The sequence below is a fragment of the Scylla paramamosain genome, chromosome 12 (assembly GCF_035594125.1).
Source record: "Scylla paramamosain isolate STU-SP2022 chromosome 12, ASM3559412v1, whole genome shotgun sequence".
NCBI classification, from domain to species: Eukaryota; Metazoa; Arthropoda; class Malacostraca; order Decapoda; family Portunidae; genus Scylla; species Scylla paramamosain.
The window spans coordinates 1,877,501-1,889,649 of record NC_087162.1 but is presented as its reverse complement, the minus strand read 5'-3'; the positions used below and the strand labels follow the sequence as shown (position 1 = coordinate 1,889,649).

General features: G+C 45.1%; 1 protein-coding gene across 4 annotated transcripts in view; it reads right to left on the bottom strand.

Moving 5' to 3' along the window:
- LOC135105504 (zinc finger protein rotund-like) overlaps positions 1-12,149 on the bottom strand; it is a 143,544-nt gene that overhangs the window by 112,853 nt on the left and 18,542 nt on the right. For 2 of the 4 annotated variants that reach the window (XM_064013643.1, XM_064013647.1), the window contains exons 1-2: positions 5,485-5,559; positions 3,934-3,996 (exon numbers count right to left, since the gene is read on the bottom strand). The gene's annotated coding sequence lies outside the window, so the exon portion shown is untranslated. Of the gene's footprint in view, positions 1-3,933; positions 3,997-5,484; positions 5,683-12,149 lie in introns of those variants that run through there. The other 2 variants (XM_064013646.1, XM_064013642.1) reach the window with 1 other exon arrangement.

The window sequence follows — 12,149 nt, the reverse complement described above, 5'->3', positions numbered from 1 at the left end:
CTAAGGTTTGACTGATAGTATTCCTCTGCATTTTATTACTTCTTCCACGGATTAGAAAAAAAAAATGTTATTTGTAGTACTTGCAGTTTTGCAATAACCAACTCAAGAATTCGAACAAATATAAATAGTATAAAAATCCAAGCACGTGAGCCAAGACACAAAGCAACAGGACCACCAACACGCTGCCCAGGCATTTAGCTTCTCTGCTGTGAGATACAATGACCTCCACCTTGGAAGGATAATATAAAATCAAGATTGCCTGGGAACTTCCTGACTTAATCTTGCAGCCAGCAATCCTCCTTAATAAAAAATATATACTCAACACTTATGTTGCTTATTTGTAAGGTGTAGTGCCAGTTATCGTCAGACGCATCAAATACTGAAAAATCTGAAAGCGATGAGTGAAAATAAGATGAAAGTTAAAAGCAATTCCAATATTATGCATTGCAATATGACGAAGAATACTTCTAGCATGCTGATCATCACAGCAAAGGAAAGAATAATCACAGTCAACGTTGTTAGTTTTGTAAGTCTTCACTTTCCTTCTCGAGCGCCCCTGGAGCTCCACCGCAGAGCTGCATCCTCATATGACGCTGTCGCCTCAGCCCGCCGCTCCTCCCAGACAGAGTCGTTCCATATGTCAACCTGTCCGCGTCTCTCCTACTTACTATAATTTTACTGCGGCGACTTGAAAGCAAGTCAACATCGGTGGAGGCTGCATTCCTACGTCTGCCATCACCCAAGGGAAAAAAGTTACTATCTAAACAGCTCACTTCCAGGGTGCGGGAGAGGGTCACCTTAGGGAGGGACGCCAGCACCCTCGGCCTCCCCCACCTGTTGCACCTGCAGGAATGTGGACGTCACGTATATATCACTCCTCTCTCATTCTGTTCACTTTTTACCTGTTACTTAGCAACATTTCCCTCCCCCCCTTTCCTCCTCCTTCTCGTCCTCCTCACACTCCTTCACTTCACCAGTTTCTCGCCCTCCCTGTTCCTCATCTTCCCTCCCCCACCCCTCGGCACACGAAGATATTTCCCCCACCATCCCACTGCTTGGCCAAGGACGCTCCGGGTGAGTTTTTGTTTCATGGCCGTTCGGAAAGAAGTTGTTGGGTGCTGCTACCCTCTCCTTGACACACACTTTCGAAGGGGTAACTGGGGGAGGCCACATTTGTTGCTTCTGTTTTGTGGGTGTCATCGCCGTGTTCCTCGTTGCTGGTGTTGACTTTTTGTTGGCGGTATTTATCTTTGGCTGCCATGGTGGATTTTTTGTTGTTCTTTTGATGTTATTGTTCTTGTTACTCTTACTGATGATATTGTTCGTTTGCTCTTTCAGGTCTGTAACGCTCCAATGGCTACACTCACATTTGCTACAAGTTTTTATATGTATGTTTTATGTAAATAATGTGCATCCCATGAATAATGGGGAGCATTCCATTGATATTTTCGGTCTACTTTCAAGAATGACGCTTGGACTCACAGGGAAAAAGAGTGACGTAGAATAAGCACACTGTTTAGAAGTAATATCCTCACCTCTAAAGGACTTCGTCATCGCTACACAAGAGTACAGTGCCAAGATATAGAGTTAGCGATACCTACTCTTATAGTTAATTCAAACAAGGTCACAGAAGCTTCTCTACATTTTCCTCTCAGACACATATTGAGTGACGCTTGGTACCCACAAAGACGCCATGGATGTACAGTTATTGTGCAGTGAATATTAGGTAATATAAAATGAGCACGATGGTCATTCACCTTGAATTTTTCACGTTTTTCCTCGTACAGTTAGTGTGCTGCAAGTATCTCATTATTAAGTAAGAACATATGTAGAAGCGAAATGAAATTACAGATAATTACCTTAACACACACACACACACACACACACACACACACACAGGAATATACGCTCATAATCAGTATTTGGCTGTGACTAATACAACTGAGAGACAATCATGTTCGGTGTTCATCTTCATGCTGGTAGCGATAATTGCCTGGTCGAGGCGGGCGGCGACTCCTGCCTGGCCTCCCTCACTCATCTCAGTCAGGGGTAGAAGAAAAAATCAGTAGTAAAAAATGAATATGTAAAAAATCATAAATAAATACTTCTTTTAACGCCTCGAAAAGAATTTCTTTTAAATACATTTCAGATAAAGTGGCTTTCATACTTGTAATTCTGTTTTTCTCCGTCTTCGCCGCTTGAATTTAAAAAGTTTTTCTTTCCAGCTTATATTTTCACATTATTTTTGTTTTGCAGAAATTTAAACTTTTCTCAAGATAATTTGTATGTCTCCTTACTTAAACACACATTTCTTCATCACTATGGGAAAAATGTACGACGCTGATATCATCCGTATATTATACCTCTCATGATCAAGTCTGTCTAAGGAGTTAATGTTCCCAGCACTGGTGCAAGTCTGCCAGCAGCGTCTCCTGTGACCTCTTCCTGACCCGGCGGCTACACTGATCATATATGGCCAAGGTTCTGGGACCCTTCCCTCCTCCTCCCAATCCCTGATTAACCTGGAGACTCCCAGACCACCGCCCCTTTCACAGGCCTCCGTCACACACCACCTACATGACTACCAGCATCGGCACCGCCAGCCATTACTCGCCGCATGTCACGTCGTTGACAGCCTGCCTCTGTGGCCGCATAACATTTGCATGATAATATATTTAGGGTTGACCAGAAGAAAAGATTAGAAAAAAAAAGTGGCCTTGCTGGGCGAGCCAACGCGTGCTCGACTCAGGCTCCAGCCAGATAACTGTTTCTTCAAGTTTTTGCTTGACGACTTCGCCTCGGCTATCAGCTGGTCCGCCGTCAAAATGGTTGTTTTCTTATGTGCTCTACCTCCCACCCTGCCTCGCCGCCTCTGCCTCTTCCCTTTTCTCATCACCTAAGGCATCCAGCCCCTCCCGACCTACCTGGGTCCTTTTTCTTGTTGTTATTGTGATTTTCAGAACTTTGACCTCTGGGACACTAGAGAGAAAAAATAGATGCGTGTGGTGGTTCCTTAAGCGGCGGCGGCTGGACCTTTGCCTATAGCGTCCTCAGTGAGGACTCTTCCCGCCACGAAGGCTGTGGAATTAATTTGTCACTAATTATCGAATATTATCCTCAAAGGAGGCAGCATTACATTAATTGCATTCCTCAACTTTCGTCCCCTAATATAATGTTAATAACACTTGAACTCACTTGATAATTCAAGGAAAAATGCACACACAATCTGATGTGTGAACAATTCGTGTGAACATAAATGCAGAGAAAAATCCCACAAATGTAATACATGTACAGTTTTAATTACTCTTCTGCCAGGTCAAAGCAGAACCTAACACGGGACACACAAAAAAAAGTAGAGGCGCCTCGTTCACGGGTGGGTAAAAAAAAAAAAAAAAAAAAAAACAGCAAAAAGTGGTGGGCCTGGAGAGGTCAGCTATTGTGGGAGAACATGGAGCTTCTCTCTCCCCTGGACCCACTCTTCCCCCACTCCCACCAGGTCTCCCGCCACACTGAGGGTGACACGCTCTCGTGAGAGTGTGGGAAGGCCTCCACACCGGCACGAAAACAAAAGATGTGACAAAGGAAGAGAAATCTGCTGTAAATCTTTGTTTTATGATAAGTTCCTATACTGATAGACACTCATCAGGAATATCTTAACGTGATTTCAAGGTGTAGGTGCTAATTGGACAATCGTCAACACACTTCCACCAAGAAAAAATGATAATTATGGTGAAGGGGTTTTGAAATGCAAGTTTTTAACACTCCTGGATTCATTATAATCTTGTTTATCATCGCTAAAAACAATAAATAGAGAACATCAACTTTTAAAGACTGACTAAAATAGAAGAGAAGGGAAGGGAAGTAACATGAACCACTCACTAATGCTGGACAGTTCATACGTGATTAGGTAGCAAAGTGGGGCTATTGACTAACCGGGGAAGCACGTGGGAGGGCTGGCAATGGATGCTCGGACTTCACCATCGGGTAGCTCTGGTTCTGTTGATCGAGAGATTTCTAGTCTTAAGAAACACCGACTGGAGTTCGAAAAGGGCGCAACATTATTAAAGGTGACCCTAATAATATTTGGTAGCAGAGCCTTGTCCTCACTGTATTGGCTGGCCAGTGTTTCCACGCCTACCCCTTAACACTCAGTTCTGTAGACGTTTACTGCCCCGTTAATTGATTTATGACTACACTTTCCATGGGTCACTTTCCCCACCTGCACCTTTATGGACCTATACGTGTAGGGGCAGCAGCGTCCCTTTACTATCAAGGATTCCATCATGTGTTCTAATTAAGCCATGTCCGCCTCCTGATACCCAGACCAGCGCCTTTACGACCTCTGCTCACTATTAAAGCTCCTGCACGAGGCGATCTCCTGCATACATGTATATTTTCCAGTAGATTAGGGAGGAATTTCAGGGTCTTGGGTCTAGACTTTACTACCCTGAATAAATTACAGACTTAATACGTAACTTGGGTAATTTAAGCTTCTCGATAATGGACGAACGGCCTATGTAATGTATGCATGAGACTCCTGACATGAGGTAAGACTGCGAAGCTGACTGGCCGAGGCGATGACACACTGTTCATTGAATCAGTAAAGCCACACGACTGATGAAATTCTAACGAGATGGAAATATTTTATCACTAAGAATGTTAAGCTTAAATGAAGGATAGCATTTAGATTTGGAATTACCCGATTGTAGGTGCCTGTGCTTGTTAATTCAAATATTTATCACTAGTTACTTCTACTTTCCTATCCATTTAACACATCAGCTGATATACTCGCAGGTGTGATGAACTGGGGTGTGGGGTTCATGAAGGCAAGCAAGCAAGCAAAGGCACACAACACTACACCGCCTCTTGTCAGTGTCAGTCTCCGTTCAAGCCAACTAGACGAACTTCCTTTCCTGCACGTCTTCCCTTTCTTTCCTTGGTTCATCAGGAAAGCCGCACAATAATTAGGAAAGCTGTAAAGTGACTTTTCATACCTGGTGTAAATCATTATAATAGAGGAAAATTACGCGGCGATGCGGCTTTTCCGGTTAAGGCAGATAATGTATACGTTGCTGATCATCGTCATTTGAGGCTATTAAGTGACGAGGATCGGGCGCCAGTCACCCCCGCCGTGCTGGGCCAAGGACCGCGACGCAGCCACCACCACCACTACTACCATCACCACTGCCAACACTACCTGCACATAGATTATTGACACTGCGACTGCTGTTGGCATTGCTATTCCCCAAGCCAGTTGCCGTTATACAGTTTAAAAATCCATCTATACATCACAACCTTTGCAGGAGTAGACAGTAAAGGCGATTTAAGACAGGATGATCTAAACATCGCTTTTGTCATAATGCTCAAGTGAAAATAAAAAATACAGACATGAATGCAAGCAAGATACACAGTGGAAATGTCAGCAAAGTATGCGGCAAGTAGAGGAGAGAACAGAGTGAGAACAGTGCGGCGCGGAACACTCACCTCCACGCCGTTCCACATGTAGTGCACGGCATCATGGTGGGGGTTGTTCATGTGCTCCGCCATGACGCTCATCCAGTGCACCAGACCCTGGGGCGCCGCCTGCTGGGACGTGGGCGGCGAGGACCCGCCCACGCCGCCCGCGACCCCCGCCCCCTTGTTGTGTGACCCCTCCCCACCTGGAGGCCACACCAGCGCCGCCTGCAGGAAACAGAGGGAGAAAAAGGGTGTGTTATCATACTGATGGAATACACAATGGTTACACTTTACTATTATGGGTGCACACACACGCGCACACACACACACACACACACACACACACACACACACACACACACACACACACACACACACACACACACACACACACACGAGCGTGCGTGTGCGTGCCAGCAGAATCAAACGTGTAAGGGAATATGCCTAAATTTATGGCAATATTTGCATACAGACTTTGCAAATACTGGCAGTACAATAAATGTAGTCTGCACACAAAAAATGCAATGTTGTACATATACGGCAATAAAATATAAAACACGGTACAACGTTTTTTCCAGTGCTGCAAAAAAATAGAAACAATAAAGTTTTAAAATAATGTTGGATATTTATAAATATGGTGTAGGTTGAAATAATATATACCTGTGTGTCATCACGACCCGTCCACAGCTATTCGGTCTTTCTAGACACAAACATGTATTTGTCCTTTCTCTCTCTCTCTCTCTCTCTCTCTCTCTCTCTCTCTAGCACTACAGCACCAGAGAGGTGCTGCGGCACTCCACAGAGCTAGGCAGGCCCAAAAAGTGGCGGGAGATGGACGGCAGCAGGTGGTGGTAATTAGGACTAAAGATATCGCCTTGGCCGCTAAATGTCTGTAAGGTTATCAGGGTTCCAGACAGTGACATTAAAAGGAGGCTCCTGGATTGTAAACTACACGAGAGAGAGAGAGAGAGAGAGAGAGAGAGAGAGAGAGAGAGAGAGAGAGAGAGAGAGAGAGAGAGAGAGAGAGAGAGAGAGAGAGAGAGAGAGAGAGAGAATGATTCAAGGGAAAAGGGAGCAAGAAGGGTGACAAGACGTATCCGTCACCTCTGCGCGCTCCCCCTCAGGAAGGTTAATACAATCCCATTATTAACTACTTAGCTTGGGCGACGGCTGAACGGTAGGGGCGCGGACGAGGGCTTCAGCAGGTGCAAGGGGCGACATGCGGCTTTAACAGGCAAGAAAGTATGGAACAGCACAGGTCGACAAAACTCAGCAATAAATAATAAAACACGTACTACCTGCCTTGCCTCCTCGGAAAACAATGTTAAAACAAATAAAATATAAAAAGACTTCCATATACGTAAATGTAATTTATATAAGAATGAAATAAACTTGATCAAAAATTAAATATGAATAAAGGATTTAAAAGTGAAGCTGAGGACAGGGAAGGGAAGGAAGCTGAGAGATTACAGGAGAGGGAAGGTGTATTGGGAGTTGGGACGCGCGGAAGGTGGAGAAGGGGAGCAGCCGGGTAGGACGGGAAGAGTTCACAAGTGGAAGGACTCAAAAGTGGAGCAGTGGAGAAGCGGAGAGGTCTGGGAGGGACTACAAGAAACAAGTGAACAAGACCTGGTTCAGGATTCTGCCCACTTGTCTGCCTGCTAAAGGGCAAGACAGGGAACACCAAGCCAACACCCCTCCCCTCCCCCGCCCCTGTACTTCATCAACAGTGTGTGTGTGTGTGTGTGTGTGTGTGTGTGTGTGTGTGTGTGTGTGTGTGTGTGTGTGTGCAGGAAGGACACCTTAAGCGTACCCATTTATCGCCATTTATACCCCAGTTCACCTACTACTGGTCACTTTGATATCGTAGCTATTTAGGTGAAGGTTTACATAGCAAGAGGAAGTTTAAGTGTACCAGCCACTCAACCTCACAGAACAAAACCTTGACCTTGAAGAAATATTTTTGGATAATGCCATACCACGATGAACATTCACTGAAATTAATTCCTATTTATTTAACAATCATAAGAGAGTATAATGGTTGTTCCACGGTTCAACTAATGGTGGCATTGACTAGAGCGTTGTGGTACACTTCAATGGACCAATTCCTATGCTGGTCGATTCTTCAAGGATGACGCAAATACACAGGAGTTCTAGTTTTTGCGTATGACCAACATATCATTTGCAGTGAATATAATCTTCATAAATAAAGATCAGTATGTAACAATTTATGTTCTCACACGAGTGGGGAGATGAAAGTAAAGGTCCGAGGCGAGCCGGTGCCACCAGGATCCGCTGGTAACGAGGTACTGGGGAGCAAAGGGAGGAATGCATCACCTCCTTCTCTATCACTCACGAGTTATAAGCCTTTCTTCCCTTTCTTTTTCATGAGCCTCTAACTGAACATCTACGAAAAAGTGGCTATTTTAATTAGTGTTCTCTCAAAGTATCCCTCACTGCATTGTCTGCCGTCCGTCCACAGCAACATTTCCTTTGTCTCCATGTCATGTAACCATTTCTGATCCTCCTTACTGTCACTCACGTACACGGCCCAACCCTTTCCCTTATTTTTTGTTTCCACTTTCTCTCCCTCCTTTCTGCCTCCGTCGGCTACTTCGGCGGCCCTAAGAGCGTCATCCGCGGCCGGGAGGCGTGGACGTGTGCGCCTGAACTCTGACATTTGAGCTCAACCGGACTGGGCGGGGAAACGACAGATTTCACAACGTAACAAAGCGATGATTTTCGTTCGCTCAGATTTTTTTTTTTGTTGTTGTTTAAATAGACAAACAAATCATCCTTTCTTCTCACTCAACGTTCACTCAACAAAGAGGAAGCATATGTCTTCCGCCCGACAGTGCAATCACTGCGGGTTTTTGCCATACCAAGAAGAGAAGTGTACTTAAAAGGAATCAACACAACAAGAAACCAATGCAAAAATATTCGTACAAAGCCGAGCAGCGGAAGGGAAGACATGTGCCCCCTTCTGTCCCTCCTCGACTCTTTCGTCCTCAGCTGCGCATTTGTAAGCCTTGTTGCATCAGATCAAGCCGGAGTCTCTACCCACTGAACTATTGGCAAAGTGACGAAGCTGATACCTCAAGGGCAAGGCAGGGATGGCTGAGGAGATGCCGTGCACGCCAACCAAACTAAGATGAAACACTTAGTCTATCAGTGATTTTCAAACAAATATCAAGAGTGTGTGTGTGTGTGTGTGTGTGTGTGTGTGTGTGTGTGTGTGTGTGTGTGTGTGTGTGTGTGAGTGTGTGCGTGTGTATGTGTGTGTGTGTGTGTGTGTAAAGGCAAAGACGGCATTCCTTACAAGATGAGATTAAAATATCACCTCTTACGTAAGATTCATTATCCGGTATACCGTTTGGTAATGTGACGTTCACTCAGTCGAAACCTTTCAGTATCTAAAAAGTTATATCTTTCCTTTTATGTCTTGCTGCATCTTCGGTAAGTGTGTGATGTTTTTTTTTTTATAGGGGAGCTTCGCTAATCATAAATTCATTTATTAATGAAAACTGCGGATCATAACCCTGAGTATTTGCATAATGCCACCACAAATCTCCCCTTTTCAATGAGATTAAGGGTTAGCTACTCTGGATCTTTGTATGCAGCGTATCTGTTAATCGCAGTTAATTTCTTAATGTTCACGTCAATAAGAATGTTACTTTAATTGGTAGGGACGCTTTGAGATCCTGTGACTGATGTTATTTAGTATGAAGCGATCTGGACTCAGATTTTGCAGGTTAAATCTTTTGTCCTTGGACACACACACACACACACACACACACACACACACACACACACACACACACACACACACACACACACACACACACACACACACACACACACACAAACACACACACACACACACACATGGCATCAAAAAAATTCCGTGAAGTCTTTGCAGCGCGGCGGCGACTCGTCCCGTCCTGCGGCTCCTGTTGCGTGGCACGAACTCTTTCAGGGCGTCAACATTTCCACGGTGGGCATCACCGCACCGTGTCACGGCAACAAACAATAAACCTAATCGCCTGCAATTCACCCGCCGTTCAACCTTGACAATGAAAAAAATGCCGAATCAGCGCTGGCTAATCTGACCCTATTCAGTGTAAATAAATACCCAAGCCGAGGCCATCGATTCCAGTCATGGAGGAGGTTCGGAATTACCTATTTTACCCGTCAAAAGAAAACACAGTCTCACGATCACCCAAACAATGTGTGGGGAAAATAAAGATCCCTCTGAAAGTTATGTCACGTAAGTCCGGCGAGCAAGTCGAGGCTCTTTGAGGGGAAGGAAGATCTGATAGATGGGAGAGGAAAGGTACCGCGATAAAGGTTAAAGTCGGAACAAAATGGTGTTACAAGTCGCCATTCAGTGCTTTGTTCCAAAGCTGCAGTGTTTAAGAACGGTGGCAAGAGCAAGTGTGAGAGGAAACCAAACCTCAAAGATCGCAGCTTTTCTCGGCAGTGCGCCGGGATCCAGATGTAGCCTTTTTTTGTTGGTGTTGCGGTGTACCTTGTAATGTCCGTCGACGCCTAGCACAAAAATACTCCAGAGAATATACATCGTTATTTCCTGTCTAAGTCTGAGGTCACATGAACTTCACACCTCCTCACACCGGAGATTAAAATTAGGATTATAATTTTCACTTTCATAATCGCTACTTTTAAATTTTCTGCTCCGCGAATTACAGAAAGCTCACCGCTGAATCTAATCCAGGAAAGCCACACTTCTCGCCCTCCCACCGAAGGAGATGCCGCCCAACTATTAAGGTCGAACTGAGGACTCAGGACAATGCAATCGACTCTCGGCTTCCAGTAGATAAGGTGGAGGATCCTTGGTTTTCTCCCTCTTCTGACTTTCCATGCTAATCATCGGGTGGGAGATGGATTGGCTGTCACTCGCCATGTATTCTGGAAAGCGCCTCGAGCCACGAAAGAGCTCAGAGTCCACCGCAACTGTTTCACGAATGCCACAAGGGCCGTCAGCATCCCCCAGCCTTGCCTTTTCAATTCGCTTTACTCTGTTGTATTAAAAAATGCACTTCACTAAGTTTGAACACACAGGATGCTGTGACTACAGGTTATTATGGGGGTCTCTTCCTCAATGTCTTGACAGTAATTGGTGAGAGAACTAGATAAGAAGCTTCTTTTTCAACCCAATCATAAATGGAAACGAAAAGAAACTGGTCCTGTGTAACGTGTTAAGCCTTTGTTAAGCACACCGTTAGACGCTTTTAGAAGTTAGCCTGAGGGGGCCTTTGTTTTCATGTTTAATCATACTGGGAGTCAACTGGAGTGCCTGGTTCTGGGTTCCGTGTATGGGCGAGTCCCTGCGGCTTAGATTAGGAGGCCTTCAGGTCGAGTGCACCGGCCTGGCTGCCATAATGAGCGGCTGGCTTGGTCGTCACCCCCTACGCGTCTAGTCTCCACCGCTGGTCTATCATTAATTTGACAGTCAGTGGCTAGACCTATCATTGCGCTATTCCAGGCGGCAGATAAATTACACAGCTCAAAGTACGCAGCTCGGAACCGTAAGCATTGTATTCTCACATTCACAGTGTAGGGTCAATAGGAACAGATTCCCGTTTCGTTTTCACTTGTAAACAGTTTAGTTTCTCTATTATGATTGGGTGAAAAAATAAATATATGCATGGTGGCTCTGCTAGGGTAAATCCTCGCTATATATTAACATGTTATTCAGTAACTTCATATGCGAGTTCACCGGCAGGATTATTTATAGCCGTATAAAAATCCATCCATATGCAAGTATCCTCGACCATAATTTAAATGTAAAAAAAAAAATACTGTACTACAAACTCGCATAGGCTTTTTATAATCCAAGTGAACAGTGCGGGCTTACACACGCGCACGCACACTCATGCACACGCACACGGACGCAACACAACACACACGCACGCACACACACACACACACACACACATACACACACCCCACACACACGCACATACACAACTGTGATCTGAACAAGGAACACCTGCCAAGCAATTGTCCTAAATACGTTAACCTGGCCACAGTCATCGCCGCGTCCTGTCCGCACTCCGAATTTACTGGTAGTGAAATGTAATCCCCAAAATACCAAAGAGCACTTTCCCCCTTTCGAGAACCAAGGAACGTCCATACATTGGTACCGGATGCACGTATCGGTCAGCGAAGGAGGAGCATTTGCGCGCCTGCAGGGCTGTCAGAGCATGACGGGCGGTGGACGTAGCTTCTTGCCTTTTTGTCGTACCTGAAAACCGGATATTGATTAAAATGACTTTTCCTGTTAAACCTGCAGGCCTTGGTTATACAAGTTCCAGTCAGTGGCTCTCAGAATGATTGACTGATGGATTCTTGTTCGCCGTTGCTTTAAGAGGATGCAGAAAACTCGGGCTGCTCAGAGTACGGGCTGATTGCAGAGAAACACACACACACACACACACACACACACACACACACACACACACACACACACACATAAACACACACGCACACACACACAAAAAAAAAGTGAAAAAAAATGGAAACAACATGGAAAAGTACTACACACAATCTCAATGGACACGATGAGTGGTGCGGCGGACGCTATATTTTGACTTGGTCTGCAAAAGAGGGAAAAAAAGAGCCGCGCCAGCCTCTGGATCCACCGTCATGTGACTGTGCTGGGGACAGGTGAC